This window comes from Tympanuchus pallidicinctus, unplaced genomic scaffold, assembly GCF_026119805.1.
Source record: "Tympanuchus pallidicinctus isolate F22 unplaced genomic scaffold, pur_lepc_1.0 scaffold7, whole genome shotgun sequence".
Taxonomy (NCBI): domain Eukaryota; kingdom Metazoa; phylum Chordata; class Aves; order Galliformes; family Phasianidae; genus Tympanuchus; species Tympanuchus pallidicinctus.
Genome location: NW_026294791.1, coordinates 464,443 through 487,752, shown reverse-complemented (window position 1 = coordinate 487,752; position 23,310 = coordinate 464,443). Strand labels below are relative to the sequence as shown.

The following is a 23,310-nucleotide window of genomic DNA, read 5'->3' as shown; positions in this document are numbered from 1 at the left end:
AAATGCCATGATTTTAAGTAAAAATGTTGTGGAGAGTTGTTACACTGTGTTGGTTATACAGCACAGCCTGCACACATTGCACCACGCATCACCAGCGCTGCACAGCTGAGGTGGCACACGATGGGCTGGCAGTGCTCTATGCCATATGATTTGCATCGTCCAATCTAACATGCTCTGAATTCACAGCTCCAATATGGATATATTTATGTTTATTCAGATCCTAAACAGTACTTTGTACGTAATCTAATTAAGCAAGCTGTATCATGAACCTGTGAATTGGCTCTTCTATCCCACTGTCAGCTGTATCTGCTGTTGGTTTTACACCATCATCTTACTACTCTTTGTGTAGCAGATCTGAGCCAGAGGTTTACAAACAACAAAACCCTCCACTTCTTCCTCTGGAAAAAACTTGTTATAATTGTCTTCTCACTTTCATTAATTAGGAATTGACACTGAGAAAAATGTTATACTGTTCCTGAACAGGTCATTTGTGTTTCTGCCCGAAACACAAGCATACTAATATCATTTTGCATAACCCACTGGATGTCAAGATTGAGATGCAGGGCACTGCAGCCAAAACCCCCAGCTGTCCCCATCCAGAAGAGGAGGTGCCTGAAGGCCCCAGACTCCCCCTGCTCCCCTTTGGGTTAACAGCCAGTGACATTCTGTTAGTCTTTGGGATGCCACAGAGCACAAGTGCCTGACAGGTGAATTTCCAAATTGATTTTTTCCTCCTCAGATTTCAGAAAGATTTTCATCTTTGGCATCAGTATGTATTTCAAACACGAATAAGTGGCAAAATCCATTTTGAAAATATCCATCATTTAATAAGCTCTGTGACGAGTCAATTCCTTTCTTGTGCTGAAGGACTTACCCAGGAATAGCATTTTACAAAACAGTGTTTGTAATAAAGATTCTGATCCAGTGGCTTTGATTATTGCTTTAAGAGCTAAGAAAGAATCAGCAGTTCTCAGCAATGAGAAGAATCGCCTCACTCTGGAAACACCTCAATGAGGTGAAACCAAAAACACAGGAATTTAACCCAAAACTACATTCGTCTCAGCATTTTGATTGATGATATTTTCTTTGCAGGGACATGCAATAGATAAAGCGAAAGCAATCAATACAGGATTCTATTCTTTGTTAATTTATTTTTGAAGTTTGAGAGTCACTTCTGAACAGGTTTGCAAGCCCTTGCCCACATTCACACCCTCAGCTCAGCACCAGGCACACAGAGTCCTCAAGGTGTGGGCAGGTTGGGTGCAGCTGCGGGGAGGTGAGCCCTGATAAAGATCCCTAATGAGAACAGAGCAGGTTTTTGTGCTTCCCATGGCTCTGCCCATGCTGCACTGCCAGGCAGGATCGGGAACCCTGAGCATCCCTTTCCACCACGGCACCGAGGCTGATGAAAATAATACTCAAAATACCAGTAGTGTGATCCTCACTACCAGGCAGCCCCTCTGAGAATCACTGCAGTCGTCACAGCACTTTGTGAAGCACGAAGGGCATCACTGCAGAAACCATATGAGCAACAGGAGCAAGTTCTGCAGCAGGACAGGGGAGAGCAATGCAGACAAGGACAGAGAAACTCCCACCATCGCAAGCAGGTAGGTGAGGTAAGATGACTGCACAACGCTGTGACAGACTGCTGGCCACAGCAGCAGCTCGGATGCTGCTGGAACAATCAAAGTGGAACACGATCTGGTAGGGCCGTTAGTGGTAGCTGCTAGAGATTAATCCCATAAAACTCCAATCTGATTTGTTGCCTTTTATTGACCAGCAGCTCAGTGTTAGGTGGAGCATTGCACAATCGGCTTCCCGTCAGCAGCGCCATCCTTCAGACAGGCAACAAGCAGATCTCCTTATCTACGCTCGGGGCGCAGGGAGAGAAAGGAGATAATCATCTCCTGGCAAGAGGCCGCCTACATAACAGCCAGGTTGATGCCGGCAATAAGGTCTTTAAATCGCAATTAGCAACACTTCAGCAGCTGAGTTCATCTGAATAGGAAGGTCACCACCAAAGGGCCATAGGACTGCTCGGCAATAGCATCCCACAGCCGTGTTTGGGCACTGAGGAGCGCTGACAGCTCCAGCACAACGCACTGCAACTTGCCTCAGGGCCACACACAGATCACCGGACTGCAGTAACACTTGGACAGGTTTTGGCTGACCTCTCAGGAGCTCACAGGCTCTGAAGAGGCGCAGAGCAGCCGTATTCTCAGCTCTCATTCTGTCTTCTGCTGTCATTTGGAATGCGTTGTTTCCATGCTGCTGCCATTCTGCACTTCCATCTCTTCCAAAGCACTGCAGCCCTGTCAGCCCATTGCCCCAGTACTCATCTGCTCTGGGTGTCAGGCCGAGAATCCAGGAGCTCTGCCCCAAGATGCCTGTGCCACTGTGCAGCAACACGTGGACCTATCCTTAAGGCCCTCGCATTTGTCAGTGTGATAAACACCATTATCTCTCCAAAGCCGAGTTCATTACCTGCTCTGATGCTATCGGTACTTAACAGAGTACTGGCAGATGAGGTGAAGAGAGCATTAGGAAACCGATTGCCTTCACATTAGGTGTCTGCATGGATAAAAGCAAAAAAGCCTGTGTATTTATAGAAACATTAATAATTATAGATGCCATTAATGCCAAGCCATCCTAATACTGAAGCCACATCAATTTAAATTTAAAAACAAGCTATCTGCATGGCTTCCTGCAGCGTTTCAGGTTAGAGGCACATCTCCTCTGAGTGTTTTAATATTTTTATTAAAATGAACAGAAGTGCGTACTTTTTTCAGCTGTCTTCATACAGCTGGATAACTGATGGTAATAATGGTGCCTTATTTCAAACCCCAAAAGGTATTTTGCATAATCTTAGTTGTCATAATCATGAACACTGGAGGAAAATCTCTGTTGCTAACTTCTCCCTGGGTTTTTTGAGTGCCTCAGAGTGTTCAGCACACACTCTCAGGGCTGGGCTGCCGTTCGTGCAGCCGAGGCGATCACTCAGGATTGCATTGCAGGAGAGCACTGAGCTCCTCTTCAAAGAGAGCAAATCACAGAGGTACATCTGCAGCTGGGTTCCCTAATAACCTCCGCTTTGGGTCTGGAACAAAGGGGAAGGTAAAAGAAAGGGGATCAAAAGGGGCAGGGAGGAATCAGAAGAGCTGAGTTTCAGCATCCATGATTCCATATTCTGAATTTTAATGCCCCCATCAGTGAGATCTGACAGAGGACAGAACTCCTCTGCCACTGGAGCGCTCAGTCTGGACATTCACACACACTCTCACTCAGTCTGAAGTCATCAGTGGCTTCCTCCAGGTTGTGCCCAGCGGCCATTACAACACGAATTGCAGCAATGAATCTGATCAGCAGCAGCTGGAGAACAAATCAAGTGAGGTCATTCACTCTCTTTTCTCCAACTTAATCTTCTAACCTTTATGAGCTAAGAAATCTCTCTCCTATTTATTGGGGCCGCTCTTACCAATAATAGTTAGATGTGATCTAGTCAGGCTGGCATCACAAGCAAGAAAAACAGAAGAGGCTTTTCTGAAGCCACCGGGACTTTGAGCCACCTTTCTGGTGCAGAGCAACACTGAGACACAGCTAAAAATAGGCCTGTAACAATGGAGGAAGACCTGCACTTTATAGGGACCACACACTAGAGCAAGATTGGTCTCTGTTGTTTGGTATTGTGCCACAGATTTCAAAGGAAGTCCTTGGGCGGTGTGAAAGAAGCCATTATTGAAGGCAGGGCCCTCCAACTCAGGAGCATTTGTTAACACTCCTGTGAAAAATCTTCAAGCTCTTCACAGAAAAGAAGCGTTTCTCACCAATCCCACACTACAGAGAGAGAAATGAAACTGACGTCTTACCTTGACCGAGCTCAGAGTTGAGGCCATCTGAAACTCAGGTTCTTTACAAACCATGGTTCTCAGACATCAAATCTATCACCTTATTAAAAAGTATACTCAACTGATGGACTTTTCAGTCCAGAGATCCCTGCAATAGCTCAGTTTGAGTTTCTGTGCTTGCATTCCAAATATCTTGCCATAGAAATGATGGTTTATAATTTACCTGCGTGCTTCTCAGTGAGTGGCAGGTGACTTCTGTTACAATTCTATTGCTGGAAGCATTCTGTGAATACTTCATTAGTTGCAAACAGATTGGCCTGGAGACTTGTTCTGTGCTACCTGCTTAAAATATTGTGTACCCTAGAAATGTATCTGCTAGCCAGAGGCAATTCAGTGTGTGCAGATTTCATTTCGCCCGCAGTAACGAACACTGCATCTCGACAATTAAGATACATATTTTAGGGGGAAAACTAATAAGCAGCAACATTTCTACCTTCTAGATTCACTCAAAGCAAAGCAAAATTTTGTTCACGTCCCCAAAATCAACGATATTTTGGTTTTACTTCAGGAACAGCACAAAGAGATGCGACACAGCATCAGCAACAGACTTTTCAAGGGAAGGCTTTGATCATCTGAAACCCTGATGGCAGTTATGCTTTTCCTACTACATTTCTCTTTTAGCTCCTTCCCACTTTTAGGAATGCTACTCAAAACCAGACTTTGCAGAAGCGTCTGTTCTGATCCGCTGTTTTCATTCATTATCCATATGCAACAGTTTTCTGAACTTTGATATCCTGGTTTTCACTTGTTCATATATATATATTCACACACACATATATATGAATACAGGGAGAGATTTAACATTCCTCTTGAAGATACAGAAGGAGATTCCTGGACATTTCTTGTACAGAAGAGAGACTGCACACAGCTCACACACATCCCCCTCCACAGCTGTGTGCAGTCAGGACAGAGCCCCATCCCCAGGCTGGCACACAGTGGCACTGGCCTCAACACCAGCTAGCTGGGCTCTGCCTTCAGATTTGATAGTGGGAGAGCTGAGGGAGTACAGATACTGATAGCACACATATGCACACAGGAAGGCACAGTTCACCACTTGTACCACGCAGCAGCTCAGATACAGAGGTGCCCCAAGAGCAGCTGCACAGTACTGGAGGGGCAGCACTCAAAGTAGGAATCCAGCTCTCTGAACTTGCAGGTCCTCAGTAGCAAACATGTTATATTAACTGTGCTGTAAATTCTTAAGGGCAGTCAATGGAGAAGGGAGACGAAAGACTGAAACTGCCCACGTATGGCTTTGAGAAGGTTAGATGGAAAACTGTTCCCATCTATGCCCTCGATTCCCTCATTCAATCTATTCTTAATCCTAGAAGCATTAGCACAAGTCCTCAGTTTCTCCCCAGCCTCTAAGAGGCACTTCAGCCTTATCTCCCCAAAGAAAACCCTCATCCTTCGAGTGGGAGGTGAAAAACAAACCCACGCTCACATGCACAGCAGCTCTTGCCCTCTTAGGTGTTGCTTCCATCCTCAAGAAGCCACACGCAGAGGGGATGGCGCACAGCACACACCTCTCACAAAGGATGCTGAGGATCAACCTAATGGCCACAGCAGAAGGAAGCAGGAGGAATGTCAGGACCATAGGACACAGAGCCCAGAGGAGAGGCACCAAGCATATTTCATTAGCAAATATGGCCTTAAGAGGAGGAGACTGGGGTCCTGGAGGATGACCTCGCTCCTGTGCGGCTTTGTCTGTGCACTGGCGCCTTCAATGGACTCTGGTGATGTTCATCTAAGTGGGGGCTGCAGGCAGGCTGATCTCCAGCAAGGGATGGCTGAGGCTCACCCTCCCCACACACTGCAGGATGCTGCAGGCAGAGGGACTGGGCCAGAGGTGGGCTTCTATGGAAGGACCCTGCCTTCAGCACTAGAGCCTGCGAGCCACCAGGACTCTAAGGAGAGAAAAATCGATGCTGTTTTGCAGCACGCAATAGAAGACAAGGGCATTCATATGCTTAAATATATTTGAATATAAAACTCAAAATAATGTTTAGAACTGCAGACACTTGTAAAATTATTGAATATAGCTCAGGCACAAATGCAAAAGGTACAAAACATGAGAAGTTGCACATGACAGGCTGCATAACGAACACTGGGAAACGCCATTCACAGCTGCATGTAGCAGCAAGCTGCTGTTTGCTCAGCAGTTTTGAGGTGCACAGAGCAACACCCAAATCCAGGAGCCCAGAATGCTTCCATCCACGACAGTGTGCACAATGGGAACGATGCTCCAAACAGAACAGAGTCCTAGAACAAACCGTAGAACGATGGGGATTGGAAGAGGCCCTAAAGATCACCTAGCTCCAACCCTCGGCCATTAATTCATCTCATCAGTTAATGAGATGGAACAAACATTCACTTGAAGTCTTGTAATTGAATATCATTTAATTATTATAATTAGGGTAGGAAAGAACCCAAATCTCTTTGAACAGAAATGCTGCATCTCTCACCATCTCTGTGTGCCAAAGCAGACACGATGAGCAGCTGCTGAGCTCAACCAGCGCCATCCTACTGCCCCACTGCCACAGCTGCAGGGCTGCCACCAACCCACAGCCCCCAGGGACAGTCTCACATGAGCTGTACCCTGTTAGCTCCTCTTTATAAGACAGGAATCGGCGCCATGCTGAGCCACAGGCCTGAGAATGCCCTTCTACAACATGAGCTTTCAAAAGGCCAGCTAGCTCCAACAGATACTGCCTGTGGGTGCTGCCCTAAAACGACCAAGAAGGGGACCAAGTGAAGGCCCACAGCACATTCTGTTGTGTCCTTGGCCACACAAAGCTAACACGTTCAATATGAAAAATAAAAACAGTAAAATACACAAGTTTTGAATGGTCTTCTGTGGAGACATCCCACTTTTCTACACCACTGAAATAGAACAGTAACTGTAGTTGGCATCATTCAGTTACTACTCATTTCCAAGGTTTAGATGCTGCCCTCTGCAATCATCACGGAAACCTGAGAGGTAAAAAAAGTAACTGTGATTTTATACCAGACCAGGAGAAGGAAAGCAAGTGTGACTCACATTAAGCGAGGGTTGGCAGGAGGAAATAGAGCTGGCTTACTGTTGTTTTGCTTTCTGTTTAAAACAAATCTCAGAGAACGCATAGAGAGCATGGAAACTTGTATTCCTCAGTAAATTCCTGCAGCTGGTTGAGACTGTAATTTGTTTTCATTGTTGGCAGCAGCAGGAGTATCATATAGACCACATGCAAGTCCAGGATTGGCTCTCTCCCAGTCTAGATTTTGAGTAACAGGTGTCTAAGCCTAATAGCATCCATCTCTCTTATTGAAAAAAAAAACAAATGCAATTTTTAAGATCTATTTCTGAGAAGAGTGAATTATTTACTTCCTGATTTACTGCCATGGCTTTCTGTTTTTGTTTGCTTTTCCCAGTTCTTCTCAGAGTCCCTCCCACGTCCATTAAGAACAGCATTAGTATAAAGGCAAATGGTCTGTATTTACGTAAGGAAGCACAGTCCCATGTCTGCTTTCTGGCAATCCAAAAGAGGGCCTGCTCAATGCCAGCTACCTGCTTTAGTGGAATCTCACTGCTCCCATGTTCCCATGGCCATGCTGCTGATGGCAGCCCTGCAGGGCAGTGGTGGGCACGGAGAGAGCAGGGGGAAGGCAGCAGGCATGGAGTCCAGCTTGGGGCTGGAGGATCCAGTAAAGGAGCAGAAAAGTCAGATTGTGGAATGTGAGAGCCGAGGAGAAAGCAGCAGCAGGGAGGGCCTAAGGTTTGGGGGTGGGATCTGCTGCAGTCTCAGAGGGACTTTGCCCAGGGAAGGGCAGCAATGCTGTGCGGGGTCTGGAGCACAGAACTGTGGGGAGCAGCTGAGGGAGCTGCAGCATTCATGTGGGGCAGAGGAGGCTCAGCAGAGACCTCGTGGCTCCCTACGGCTCCTGACAGGAGGTTGGGGTGAGGAGAAGTCAGCCTGTGTGACTGCAACTTGCACCGAGGCTGAATTCCAGCAGTTCTTTTCTGCAGTCCACACTCCAAAAGCAATTGTTCTTCAGCAAGAATGTATGTGCTGTCTGTACACATCTGTGCAAACACATGCAACATATTAACTCAGAACATCAGGAGTATGGCCAGAGAAGACATCCAAGATCTTGTACACTCAGAGCCAATGGAACCAGAAACAATCAGTTCCACAAACGTGTGTGCTGTTGTCTGCTGACACAGCTTTGGGACTTGCACATCATTCCAACAAAATGCGGAACGCTTTCCCTTCACAGCAACATTAACTTGTAAGTGCCTTTAATGTTATTAAAAGTGAGAAAGCAACCAGAGTGTTTCAGACAACTCCAGTAAAGTCAGCTGAGCATTCTGCAGAACTCCCATCTGAGGCAAACATCTAAAGCACACTTTGGTATAAAAATGTAAGTTTCCATTAATGAAGAAGCATCACTTATTTCTCAGAACTGGTTGGAAAAGAAAAGATTTTAACTGGTTTACAGAAGGCAACTGAACATGTTCTAAGCAGTTAAGTAAGGCAAGATCCTTTCTCTCCAACACATCCAAAGAAGAAATGGGAATTCTGAACAACACAGGAAGGACTGATATCTCTTGGATTATAACTGTCAACATAAACACTCCAAAAGAGCAGTTTGTGATGTGCAGTCAGGGAAAAGCAGTAAGACTGCACTGCTTACTTTAAGTCAACAACTTGAATCTTGTCACATTTGCATGAGCTGTTAGAGCAAGTCAACATGATTAGACCATTGGTGCAGATGAACCTGCAGACTGAACATTGCAACTGTGGGGAGAGCCTCATCCCCCCAGGCTGGGAGCTGAGCTGCTGCAGGGAGCCCCTGGTGAGTGGGGAAACCTAAACTCAGTGCAGGCCTGGTGGGTGCAGATGAGAAGCAGGGAGCCCAAGGACTTCTTGGGCTGCAGAGCTGCTTCATTACAGCAACATATGGACACAATCTTCACGTATTCCTCCCCTGCTACCAGGGGTCTGCTAATTACCCAGGAAGACAAGTACGGATGTACAAGCAGGTTTTTTAAGCCACTGATATTTCTATCTGTTCCAATTTCAGACTTGTAGGATTTCAGCCGTATTTTGGGAGTACAGACTCAGCAGCCTCCAGTACACAAAAGCATGCAGTAATGCAAAGCAGAAGTTTCTAAGAGTTCAGACCGCAAAGAAACCAACACCTCCCAGGTTGTCCTGCTGAATTCATGAACTAGATTACATGAAGTACATGTTGAGAAGTCATGTCTGAAGCACTTGGGTCCTGTCACACCTTCATGCAAATTGGACGTGGAGAAAGTGAGACACTCCGACTGCTGCACCTCAGTCTGTTGCTCTGTGTGGCCCTGAAGAAGCTGTATCGCAGCTTTCCCACCACAGAGTGAGCCCACCCATTCTTAGACATAAGTTCTCAGCTGGCTTTGTTGCTTTAACCCCTCTACTAACAAACCCTGGAATCCACAGCCCACTCCGCTGGGTATAAATCCAACCTTTAAAGGCTGGACATACAGAGCTATCAGAGCATTTCCTAAAAACAAAGAATTATTTATCAAAGCAATGCAATAGCAGCACAGAAGAGCTATTTCAAAGCACCCTGCATGCAGTTCTCCTTCAGAGGAGGGCGTTCCATGGGACCGTAATGGCAGCGTTTGCTGTGTGCTCCCCAATGCAGCACGGCTCTGGCAGCCCCATCCCCAGCTGTGTGAGATGGCTGCTCCAACCTCCCCAGGCTCTGGGCTGAGCTGCTGCTTCACGCTTTCATGAAAACCATGTGTGTTACGGAGTCAGTGAACCAGACACCCGAAGAGTCAGCTCATATAGGTTGGGGGGATGCCATGAGCTTCCTATGAGCCTCCAGCCATTCAAAGAGGAGTGTCAGGAAAAGCATGGAAGCGAGATGTGCATTCATATTCTGAGAGTACAGAAATGCATTTGGTGTTATCAACATTATCTCTATATAAAAACAGTTTCTGAACAGAGCTGAAGATGAATTGCTTTAAAACAAACAAAAAAAAAAAACAACCAACACAACCAATAAGCACGTCACACACAATGCCAAAAGCACATAATGGAAATCATGTGAAGGCTCCCATGTCCTGGAGTTGTTTTGGGTGCCAGAACTCAGATCAGCACAAAGCTGTCACCATGTGAAGAGAAATAAACACAGAAGCAGTTCTTAAAAAACAAAGCCAAGCAACAGCATTCTGTAGCATAGCATTTCTCATTTAAAACAACAACAACCAAGGCCCCGTGTCATTTTTCCCTGTGGGCAGAGCAGGAGATGAGTTCAAAGCCTCTGCCCCATGGCACAGACCCACAGAACAGTGAGCTGCCCCCAGTGAGCCCTGCTGCTGTGACCAGAGCCAGCACAAAACCAAGCACGGGGCTGCAAAGAGCTCACTGCAATTTGTAGGCATCCCATGAAGAAGTCAATCACTTGCTAAGGCAAGGCAGTGCTGTGTATTCTCTTTTTCCTGAAGCAGACACTCTGCTAAATAGCAACACATTCACCCTAAGCAACAAAGGCACGTGGGATGAGCACTGCATGCACTGCTTCCAACACCAGAGCCCCACTGCTGAGGAAGGGGATGAGAAGGATGAAGGGAAGCACAGATCTGCTGCCCCCTGGATGGGGGCCCAGAGGGGGTCAGAGCAGAGGGCTCTTTTCTTTGTTTTAACATAACTTGCCATAGAAAAACTGTGGGTCAGGACCAGATGCATAACAATTACTTGTAACAGCAGAGGTTCAGTCCCAATGCCAAATTCGGGAAATAAACAGGTTTGAAAGATATGAAGCACTTTTTGGAGCCTAATGAAATTAACCCTAAGCATGTTGTAAGGAAGCAAGTAGTTTTGCCCAGGTAGTTCATGAACACTTCATCCCTGCAGGCATTCAAGGCCAAGGATGTGGCTCTGGGCAGCCTGGGCTGCTGGTTGGCAACCTGCACACAGCAGGGGGTTGGAGCTGGATGAGCGTTGTGCTCCTTTGGATCCCAGGCCATTCCATGATTCTATGAATTGAGGAGAGCTCGAAAGTCCCAGAGGGCTGAACAAAGGGCAAAAGTGTCTGCAGGGAAAGGGGTGGGGATGGCACTCATGGAAGCCAGAGCCTGGCTGTACTGACCGACGTGGAAACTGAGCACCACAAGTTCCAATGTGCAACACAGAGCTGTCAGCAGAATTCAGAGAAGGGCTCCAATGGTGTTTGTTTCTGGAGCTCCAGCCCTCTCTCCAAAGAGAGAGCTGGATGAAAAATAAAGGAGATCCTGTTAGCTTCGGTATTGATTTTCTCAATGGCTCACAGACTAAACATTCATTTGAACGCGATTGCCAGTTCACACTGAAATAGCATTCAAAAGAAAAAAGAAATCCACATTGGCTGTTTTATAAAGGAGGCGATTTCAGAAGTATTCCATTATTTCAGGCATCTCTCCAACAGGCACTCAGTGAGCCCTGAGCTGGTAATGGAGCACTGTGATGCGCAGGGCCAGGCAGCTCAGGAGGGAGGAGACAACACTCCCATCTTCCACCACACCCAGGGCACTGTTCCTGACCCAGGAGCCCTCCTCCCATCAGAGCAGGTTGCTCTGCATCGCATGCAGATATTCCAGCTGAGTCCACAGCCTGGACGGTCAGTGAGGGAGAAGCTGGAAGCTCAGTGCTCCAAACAAATCCCCCGGGAATGTGCATTTTCAGGTTCCACCATTAGCCAGGACACCAGCAACATACACAGCCCAGCAGAGGTGGGTTGACAGCAGGGCAGGGGACCCACTTTGAGCTGCCACCAAAGGACAGCAGCGAATTGAGAGCAAGTACTGCAGGAAGGTTTCACAATTACGGTTGATTTAATACAAGATAAACACGGCTTTAGAGACACTTCAGAGTCTATTGATTCCTATGAAAAGGAGCGTACATAAAAAGATTTATTTAATTGCTTTTGCATTTTGAAAGTGCAGGGTTACAGCCATTAATCACATGGAGCAGAGACACAGATGTCCCACTCCTGCAGTGCCAGCCTGACCTACAGCGTGCTGCAGGCACTGAACTGCGTGTGACAAAGTCCAGAGCTGTGGAGACGTGGCACTGAGGGACATGATCAGTGGGCATGGAGGTATGGGTTCAGGTTGACCTTAGGGATCCTAAAGCTCTTTTCCAGCACTAACAATTCTATGATCCCATTCCAACATCAACATCACATCCCAGCAAGTGCAGTAAGCATGGGAAAGATATAAACTGTGCAAGCAGGATCCTTGCCACCAGCTGGGGTAGGTGCCAGCCACCTGAGCACACCAGCTGTGTCAGACTCAGTCCTTCCCTGCAGGGCCTGAGGACTCGCAGCAAAGGATGCCCTGCAGGTGCCCCCTGCTGCCCACCCCAGCCCTGTGCCCAACACAGCACTCAGCTGCACACCTGGAGGCTGCAAGCACAGCCATGTGAGGAGGTCAGACCTGCAGTGATTCCCGCTTTAATACACTGCATTTTCTCCTCTTTTTCACTATGATTTGCACCAAACTATTCATCAGGTACAGAAAAACATTACTTCACCAGCTAGGGGACAGCCTCCTGTCCCTGCACTGCTACCAACGTGAGGAAAGGAATAAAGTGAAATTCCAGACATCTTCATCACAACGTCAAACCCCAACTAAAACAGCATCTGTGCCTAACTCCAGTGAAAACAGTGCTCTAGTTGCTGTTATTTGAAGTAGTTGGCAAGCCAATAAATAATGAACTTTCAATTGCAAGAGTGCTTTCTTTTTTTTCTTTTTTTTTTTAATCTAGTAAGCACATAACATTTGAGAGCATTTTCAGACTGGCAGTGCCATTACGACTTTGTGGTCCCATCCCCAGCCATAGGCAGCCCCAGCTGGGCCCCCACCCCATCACATCCCCTCCCCAGCCACTGAGCTCAGCTACAGAAGGCATTGCTGCATCGATCCCCGCTCTGCACAGAGGCAGATGAGCAAATTCATCCTCCCCATCGCACACATTCTCTTTATGGGGCAACGGCTGCTTCAGAAAACAGGACAGGGACAGGGAAGGACAGGGAAGGAACTGTAACAGTTGCTCTGTGTCTTATTTTGTCACGTAGTTGCAAGTCTGCAGCAAATGTATCCTTACAAGTTAACCCAAGCAAAGAAAACCGAGGGGTTTCTGCCCACAGAGCACGTTTCTGGAGTCATTCATCATCACATTTCAGATTATGAGGTTTGACTATTTAGAAATAAATGAATGAAAAGCAAACCAGGGTCCATTCTCCAGCCCTCGATATTGCTCTGTTTCAGCACAGAAGCACATTGACTCCTATAAAATAAACGTGTCCTGCTCCAGACACCTGGCAGAGCCTGCTAAGGACACTAATTCCCTCCAATTCATAATGCTTAGATACAGGAAGTTACATTGAACATGTTTTGCTCCCTCTCTGCTTCCATCTCCCTAGAGCTGCCCAGGGCTATGTGCAGGATGGGGCTGGGGGCAGCATGGGGACAGGAGGCACAGGGACACAGCACAGAGCCTGCTCTCCAACCAGCAGAGCAGCAGGTGAGCATCCCTCCGCACTGCCGGGGCTGCAGCTCAGGGCTGCATTCAGCTCTGGGTCCCTCACTCCCAAGAAGAGGGGCAAGAAGGGGTCTGTTCTGCTCCCAGAGAACAGCAAATAGGACAGGAGGTGATGGCTTCACGCTGTGCCAGGGCAGGGTCAGATTGGCTGCTGGGGGAAAACCTCTCCAAAGCACAGCTGCCCAGGGGTGGGGAGAGGTGTCACTCCTGGGGTGTTCCAGAGCTGCAGGGATGTGGGCAGTGGGCACAGGGCTGAGCTCAGCAATCTCAGAGGGCTTTTCCAGCCTTAATGGCTCCATGGTTCTTATAGATCTTCGTATTCACATCCTGCTCTGCTAATAAAAATAGACTGAGCCCCTCTGGTGCGATTCATTTCTCACTTCCCTTTTCATAAGCTCTCCAAATATAAGAAACCTGCCTGCCCAACTCACCACAGCGTGGAACGCCTCAGATACCTGGGGAGAAATCAAACCACAGCTTCTGGAAAGTTTAATTTAAACACTTGATCTAAATGGAGAGGTATTTGAAGCACAAGGACAGATGTCCAGTAGCAGGTCAGAACTGACCTCCCGGCTTCGTTTTTCCCTTGAAATTATCCATTAAATGGAGAAGCTGTCAGTTACTGTAAGCTTTCTTAACCTTGCTGAGGCTGCCCTTATCAGTTACAAGGCAGAAAGCCCACTGGTAAACATTTAAGTTCCAAATTACTCCAATCTGCACCCTAGTGACACACAGACTTGCACATATGGTGTCAACATGCTAACTGCTTTTCCTCCACCTTCTACTAGTTAAGCATGATGCTGACTCAACAGTCCTGCAAGGAAACAGCTGAATCCAGCATGCCACGTTTGTTCTGCACTTTGGGAATTGTCATATTGTGTCTGTGGGATTCAATTTTTTAAGGAGTTGTCAACTTTAATTGGAGAGTTCACACAATCCCAGCTCTGGTGCTGTGATTTATCCAACAAGTGTTTTGCTTTCATCACTTTACACCAGCTCACAGATCTAAATAAAACCATCTGCGAACAAAGCCTGTGGAACTGGGTGAACAGCTTTAGCACGATAGTTTTCCTAAGGTTTCATTTGTGTGCTTTGTCATTTGCTGGATGCTCAGCTATGTTTTTAGCTTTCCTGCAACTCTGGGTTGCAGCTGCAGAGCTGCAGACAGAAAAGGATCAGGCAGAGAGGCATTGGGAGCGATGCTCAGCCTGCATGCACACAGGTGTACCAAGCACAATTACCAACAAGCACAAATTCCTGGTTGGAAAAATGCTTTACAAGTGTCAAACTTGGGAGCTGAGCAGCACAGGGTCAAGCTGGGACCGGTACTGAGCAAAAGTGAGAGCACAGAGCAGTTCTAGGGCACCCAAAAGGCACTTTAACACCTCTTGGGAAGAAAGCCAACAGCACATTAGCTTTCTCTGCCCTGCATTTGAAGAATACTGCAGCCTAACAAACAGGCAGTGAAATTTCAGCGAATGAAACAGACCATGGCATGCTCTGAGTGCACGTCAGGTCTGAAAATGCAGGAGCACAGAGGCTTGCTTTGCAAGGAAAAAGCCTTTGCTCCCTGCCCTGACACAGGCACATTTCTCCTGGTAGCTCAATGCTGGTGAGCAGCAGCCTCATGCCCAGCCCCACTCTGTGGTAACAGCTGGCAGCAAAGAACTCACTGAATTAAGGGCATGTTTTCTTCCTAACACCCTTCTGACAGCTGCAAGGTGTTTGCATGAGAGCCAGCTTCATCTGTCTCTAAACGCCTGAAGTTCAGAGTGTGGCAAAGCACTGCCTTACAAAGTGAGCAATGATTGCTGCAATAATTCCATGGAACTCGCTTGAATAAGTTTGTTTTCATCAGATGCATTCGAACCGATAGCAATCTGCTTTTAACTTGGCACAGAAAGAGGCAATGCAGCTTTGCTCAGAATCTCCTCCCTCCCTTCACTTTGCAGGACTCCTGCAGACCCAAGGTGTTCAGCTCTGTGCCCCCAGCCCTCCCTCTGGAGCTCTGCACTTTTGGGGCAGCCTGCCAGAAAATGTTTCAGCTCGTGCTCACTCCCAGCCATCCTAACGCTGCACCTGTCACTTCTGTCTCCAGAGCTCACTCACTACGTGCAGCTTGTAAGCTAATGGAGCAAGCCCACTATGAACTTACTGAGCCAAGGTTTGAGCCATGAAAGCCTTTTGCAGCACTTACTTTATCTCGGGGAAAAAAAAACAAACAGAAGTTTAGAAGCCCCAGCTCATTCTTGGTCAAATATTCAATTTGCAAATGGAAGAATTGTATATGGTAGAATGGCCTGGGCTCATCAGTTCCAACCCCTGCTGTGTGCAGGTCGCCAACCAGCAGCCCAGGCTGCCCAGAGCCACATCCAGCCTGGCCTTGAATGCCTGCAGGGATGGAGCATCCACAGCCTCCTTGGGCAGCCTGTGCCAGTGCCTCACCACCCTCTGGGTGAAAAACTTCCTTCTAATATCTCATCTAAACCTCCCCTGTCTCAGTTTAAAACCATTCCCCCTTGCCCTATCACCATCCACCCTCATTAACAGCATCCCCCCTCCTGTTTATAGGCTCCTTTCAAGCACTGGAAGGCCACAATGAGGTTTCCCCTTCCCCCCCTACCTTCTCCTTAAAAAAAAAGAGGAAAAGTGAACTGTTATAGTTCATGGCAATTGACAAACTCCCATCTTCATATTAGTTCTTAGCTCTGAGAGCCTGGAAGCAGACATACTCAGTACATCTCACCTTTCTGTTTTTTATTACTTTTTAATCGCAGTCCCCTCAACCAGGATCAGAGCCCATAGAAATGAAGCCTTTATCCAAAGCCTGTATTGCAGTTCAGAGAGCAATTCGGGCCCAGCTGGCCTGCAGCAGCCACGCTTCTCACATCTGTCTTCAAGTCTGCTAGCAAACAGCTTTCCCACTGCCATGTTTAATAGGTACAAGGCTCCACCTTGCTGTGTTTTTGTAACGGGAAATGCCTCTGTGTGAACTGATAGCAAACCTCCCAGTCAAGAGCTTTTATGTAACACCGCTCATTTTTCCTTGCGTGCCATCATTCAGAACTGAAAAACATTTGCAAAGGCATAACTAGTTCATGCAGCGATTTCCTCACTGCGTGTGAGGAAACAAAGGCTTCTCATCCTGCACGAGCAAACACATCATGCCCACTTGTGCCCAGAACTCCATGCCCACACAACACGTACACACTGCTGCTCCAGGCTGCAGCACACCTCCTTGAGGCACAGCCAGCACTCACAGCACTGCCCTGCAGCTGCACTGTTCTCCCATCGCAGCAGTACCAGCCATAACCCCGAGGAGCTGTGAGCACCCAGCAGCCCTTCCTCAGTTCTGCACTTCACAGCAGCCTCCAAGTGCTTGGACAAAGGCTTAACTCGACCTGAAGATATCTCATCCTTTCCACACATACCTAATTCTTTTGCTAGACTCATGTGTAATTTAAAACCAATTAACTGAATGGAAGGAAAAAAGCCTTACACTGAAGAAAAACAAATGAGTCTTCCTTGACCCTGTAATTATGACCACACTACCCAGAAAAACAATGCAGTACTGACCACGAACTCAGCCTGACCCGCTGAACTGCTAACACAATGTATTCACAGCACTCTTTCCAGAGTCACTCTGCACAGGGACGTTATGACAGTGCTCACACAGCAGCAAGTTGTGCTTAACAGAACCACGCACCTCACCCTGGCATCCAGATGCTTTGTTGTAGGCTTCTACTATAAACGTTTACATGTTTTTCCTCAGGGTAAACTAAAGGAATAATTTTCTTAGCCAAAATAATACTTTAGAAGATATAGATTTCATACAAGATGTGTACAAGGAAGAGCTCCTCTCCTGCGAGACATCCTCATTTGTTAACATCACTTTGACAGCCTCATTCCTGAGCGCAACAGTCTGAAGAGGTAGATGCTAAGCAGTGCTATAATTAGCATGTAATTTGTTCTCAACTTCCCACTCCAAAATAACGAGATGAAAAAGCTGCTGGCTAGGCAGAAGGGATAGCAGGGCTCCCAGCCACGGTGCAGGTCTCCCATGGAATTGGGGGGACACGAGTGGGAATTCACAGGCTCACAGCTGCTCCCCACCAGTGACCAGCATCAAGCCTCAGTTCTAGGCTGCTCAAATAAGGCTGATATCCAAACACAGGCATCCTATGTTGTTTGAAAGCTGATGACTTGAAGCTGCAGGAAGCCAAGTGGCACTGCTGCCCACAGAGCCTTCAGGCCACATCCCTGTGCAAGCTGCATGCCAGCCTGTAGTCGTTATGTGCAGAACATTGACCTTGAGCTCATCATTGTTTAGTTGTGTAGGAGAAAAATGGACTTTTCTCCACATGCCTCACCAATAAGCTCTGCTGCAAAGGAGACAAGAAAGTTCTTGGGCACTAATACTCACTGGAATTTTCTGTTGTGCCACTTAAAAGTAAGAGTGAGCCAAGAATACAGCGGCATGTCGCATTCATTTTATCATAAATATATCAATCTCCATGTATTTCATGCTAATTAGGAAAATTAAGCAAGGTAGCCTATGAACGGCATCAGGCGAAAGCCCAAAGAGCAGCGGCACCCCACGTTTGAGGAAGGCCATGTTCTGCATCAGCATTGCAGAGCAGGAGTCCCCTGGGGCCCTGCCTGAGGTCCTGGAAGCACTCCTTGTGATGCACCGAGGTCTCCTCAGAATGGCGATTTACACCTAAATTACTTCTGTCATTAAGCTCGGACCACTATATTAGATTCCCATTGTTCAAAACAAAGGGTTCTTTTTGTTGGCTTTGCTCCCACAGTTATTAGATTAAGCAGGTCATTAAGAAGTAGTTTACCAGGGTCTCTCATAGATGCGATTCGGTGGCGATAAACAGAGCAGATTTTTGAATCCATTCAGAAAGGAAAAAACGCACGTGGCATTTGACAGCTCTACATTGGAACTGAGAATTTGACCCACGGGTTCGTGACGCACTGTGCTCCTGGAACACCCCACTGCCTAATGGCTACAGAAAGCAAGGGCTCATCTCCTCTGCTAGCAGCTAACTTGCCTTTGGTTTTGTTTCTGTAAGTAACAAGTTGAGCACAGGATACATTTGCTGTAAAGTAGCAGATTCACCTTTTCTGAAACAGTTTTCCTTTGGTTGGAAGCAATTATTAAGGGGTCTCCGGTGTGCACTGGGCTGACACCAAAGCCACAGCTGTGCCCTGCCCCCCTTCCCAGCTACCATTAAAACAATGCTCCAGAGAGACAGGAGAGAAACTAGGGAAAAAATTAAAGTAAAACGTTTATCTGCAACCACCACATGCTGCAGATAAATGCTTTCGGGCTGTTGTGGGCTTGAACTTCCACCAGAGCAAAGTTCCCCTTGCACAGCATCATCCTTTTATTATTCAATTAGAGCTTTGGCTAAGAACGGCTGCCCTTTCTATCTGTAAACTGAATAAGCTGTGCCCACTGAACTGTGCCCACTTCAGGAGTGACCCCCACCAACTGCCTGTGCTTTACACCAAGCTCGAGCGTCGGAGGTGCAGGGACCACAGTGTGCAAAGCATCACCGGGAGAGCAGAGCTGCTGCTTCTCATCCCCGTGGGCTTTGTTTCAGAGCTGTGGCAAATCTTCACAAAGACGAAGTAGCAGCACTGACCATCGCTCTGCAGCTATCCCATGGGCCCTGAAGAGAAATCTTTGGATGCCAGCAACCAAGGAGCATGCACACACCGGGACAATCAGCTCGCTGCACACCTACACCTGGGACAAGCAACGTTTTCTCCCACTCAGAGCAGATTCCACGCTATTCTAGCATCTCACAGCCTTTGTAACAAACAATAGCGTGCATTTGTCAGCAAGTGAAAGCTTAAGGAGAAACATCTGAAAGCAACCAGTTTAGCCAAGGATTCTCACCCCTCCTCCTCTATCTACCCCGTGACACACAGCCACGAGCAGCGCTGACAGGAATACACGGGGATGTGGGGCTGCCGGCCTCCAGAGCCCCGATGCCATCACAGCCTCCAGGCAGAGAGCCCACACAGACCTTCCCACACCACGGGCCTCTGCCCAGGGACCCCCCAGCCTGGGCAGCACCGTTTGCCCTTAGCGCTCTTTCACCATCTGCCAGAGGTAGATAACGCACAGACTTAACTTACAGCAAATGAGTTGTCAAAGCTTATCACTCCCATCCCAAATGGGAGCATTCTGGAGGAAAGAATAAGCTAATTAGATATACGTACAAAACGTTTTTGCGAGCTCTCTTTAGATGTAGATGATATCTCCCAGGTGGAAAACAGATTGCTCGTTTGTTCAGCCAGCTCGCTGAGGAACAAGTTCCTGACATTTTTGTTATTATTTTTATAGCTATATTCATGAAGTCTTGTGGTTGATAAGTAGGGCAATTTGCATCGCAGAGAGATACGTGGCACTCCACCCAACCCAGCAATGCAGCTTTAAGCACCGAAGGAAGCGGGACCCGGCACGGTGACTGCGGGCCCCGCATCTCCAGCACGCGCCGCAGCCGCCGCTGCCTGGCAAAGCGCAGTCGTTAGAGGCACTTGTGGCACCTTCAGCTCCTTTGTCTTCAATCACCGAGATGCCTGGCATTTCAAAAAGTCAAGTGGGGAGGATTAGACTCAGCTAAGAAAAATATCTCCGCACAGAGCTTGCAAATACCAGTTTGAATAGGAAGCACGCTCACAGGGAAGGGCAAAGCAGAAGCTGTTCGCCATTTGTTTCCATTATAAAAAGGAAGAGGACCGCAAGCACCGAGCACCAAGGCAGAAAGACCTACCCGGTGGTGATCAGAGATAACAAACGCTTTTGTTAGGGGCAAAGCGCTGGCACGCCTTCCTTGACCCCTCATTAGTGCCTGCTGGGGGTCCGGGAAGCCCCACACACCGGCCCAGCAAATCCCCCGGCTCTGTTGTAGCTACGAAAAACGTCACACGAGGCAGCAGAAGGAAAAAATTAGAGTGCACAACATTTCAACCCAGCACCGTCCTGTTTTGTACTAAAATCCAACAGCAACTGTGAATAAAAGACCAAGAATCTGCTTGTGCCCAATTCCAAATCAATTCTGAACATAAGCACTTGACATCAGTTATTTATCCTTTATGATGTGCACATAGCAGTGACTACACTGAGGTTATAGCATACGCTTACGTGATTCTTGTACCATACATCACCTAAATTCAAACCAATATATCCTCAAGAACACCACTACATTAAATCAGGAGAGCACACCAGTGCTCCTCCAGTCTTCCTACAAACATAAAAAGTGCTTCAGCCAGCGTGTAAGACCCTCCTTGTTTATGAAATGCAGTTTTGTTCCAAACCAACCTCAATCTTGCCTTTTTCCTTTAAATAAGAAGCAATGGTTTTCATTTCTCTTATATCTTCCATTCACAAAAACACTGGTAAAATCTTCCTTCAAGCAAGGAAAAGGTAACTTTAACATTACTCATTACTTACAATTTTACTGAGTCTTTAGACCAGTCCAGCCAGCACAGGAAATAATAGAAACATGTACAGCACTTACCCTTGGGATATTTGGAGTAAGTTTCGTTACAGCCTTCTTTTCCACACCACGCTTTCTCCAGCACAAACACACACCTTCCCCCAGCAGCACAGCCCGCAGATAAATCCAGCCCAGCACTGCTCCCCCCCAGCTGCAGGCCTGGCCCTAATGCTGATGTGCTGCACCTGGCCCAGGGGCGTTCCCTGCTGCAAGAGGCACCTGCTGCAAGAAAGGGGCAAGGAGCTGAGCAGGGAGGCTGTGATTGAGGAGCAAGTTGGAGGGCAAGTGGCTGAGATGGCCAGCTTCTTTTAGGTGGTGCAATGGTGTAGTGATAGCTCTTTCTCTCAGTCCTTTGAGGAGGAAGAAGAGGAAGGGCAGGGGCCTGGCCAGCAGTGCAGGTTGCGTCTTGGGGGAGCAGCACAAATAGGAAGGGAGCAAGTTGGGTGTGTAGGCACGTGAGGGGGTTAATTAGCAGCTGCTGATAGTTACCCTCTAATACTTATCCTGAGAAAATAACTGTTATTTAGGTACTCAGCGTGCATGGCATTGACAGAATGGTTTTATCTTCTCCTTTGTGAGCTGATGGAAACATTACACAGATGTATTTCTGGAGCTAATTGGAACGATCCTGTTCTCTCAGTTGGCTTGCCTGGTTTAAATAAGCCTCCTATTAACTCAGTCATTTTCTTAATCCAGCACTAGACTTTTAAATACTGTTATTCCTAATGCAGCAATGACTTCAGTGTGAGTAACTCTGCTCCCTGGGCACATCCCTATATTGATAATGTGACTTAAGCCCTGATGCATACACCTCCAATACTCTGATATGCAATTTGAAAGGCTATTACTTAAGGGCTCAGGTCGCTGGGAAAATAATTCAGCTGCTGAAGGCACCTCCTCTAGCAGCAACGTGGTGCTGTGGCTCCGGCCTTGTGGGGGTTGCTGATCCCCTGCCCCAGGGATGCTGGCACCATCCTGCAGTTCTGTGATCCCCATCGCTGCACCTGTGGTTTTCAGAGGACTGGATTTTGTCTGTGCAAGATGTGAAATACCTGCACCGTGCGTCTGCCATGCAAACAAACACCTCTGCAATGGGCTGATGGCTCTCTGGGCAGCAGTACTCGCATCCCTGCCAAGTCTTTCCTTCACAAAGAGGACTTCAGGAGCTGCTCTTCTCTGGATGAAGTGCAATGCAGGGTTTTCCAGCCTGCTCACCCATCTACAAAGCATTTTTCCTATTTTCTGCCTTCCTCGTATGGCAAATAGGATGACCATGCAAATTAACAGATCGCCCCATTCACTCTGTTACTCTGAGCAACATTTAATTAGTAGCAAGGCGTAGCCTACCAGGAGGACCTCGTGTTTACCAGACACAAACTGTGCCCAGCAGCCTCAGCTGGCAGCACACCACGGATCAAGCTGCTCCCCATGGGCTGAGCTGCTCCCCATGGATGAAGCCAGCCCAGGCTGGAGGGTGCCTCGGTGCAGATGGGCTCTTTGCACAGCGTCGTGCTGTAATTTGTAATTGACAGTTCTCTTGTGAGAGCTTCCCAGCCAAATCAAGAGATTGTTCTCCAAAGACAGGCAGCTGGGTAAATGTCAAGAGCTCAAAAAGTAAATTACAGTGCAAACAGGTTTGATATTTCTATGAAATGAAAGTTAAGCACATTTCTTCTTAAAATACAGAATTTTATTTAAAACAAGTGAAAACCTTCTATTGTGACCTTTATGAGATTCCAAACAGTGACGAATTTGGTCATTACAAATAACCTTTTCCAAGCAAGAGCTTTACCAATGGGGACTTCCTTGCAGTAATTTGTGTGAATTGATTTCCATCCTACAAAACAATAAATAATATAAAAATCTACTAGGGTGCCTAATCTACATTAAAACATATAGAATGGAAAAACAAACCAAGAGGGAAGTTCTGCTTTCAAGTGTCCCTGTGAGATATTTCATTTTGTGCCAGCTCTGTAACTCCTCTGCTACATCAGCCGCGACAGCTCTGCCAGATGTGCCCTGCTATCTGTCCTGCCATGAACCCAAAGGTGGGATGAGATCATTAACTGGGGATTGCTGGCACGTTTAAAGCCCTCACCATCCCTGCAGTGAGTACCTGGTTGCTGGCCAAACTACAAATATTCCTGATTTTTCATTGTTGTTTCAACTTTACATTGACAAATACTATTCCGTATCTGTAGATTAAAAAGAAAAATCGCTGGCCACTGAACGAAACCTGAAGCTCTAATTAACTCACAAAGCTCCCAACACATCTCACGACATAAACATCAAACCACTTTCTAGCTCTTTGAAATAAAAGTTTCCTTTTAG

The 23,310-nt window shown here is 47.2% G+C and overlaps 2 long non-coding RNA genes across 2 annotated transcripts in view; both read right to left on the bottom strand.

Annotated features, from left to right (window-relative positions):
* Positions 1-23,310, bottom strand: part of LOC128072782 (uncharacterized) — a 409,786-nt gene that overhangs the window by 196,520 nt on the left and 189,956 nt on the right. The gene's annotated exons all lie outside the window — the stretch shown is intronic.
* LOC128072785 (uncharacterized) lies at positions 1,125-21,069 on the bottom strand. The gene is made up of 2 exons (XR_008202438.1): positions 21,001-21,069; positions 1,125-2,571 (listed from the first exon to the last, which is right to left on the bottom strand). It is a non-coding gene; the product is annotated as an uncharacterized LOC128072785 (long non-coding RNA).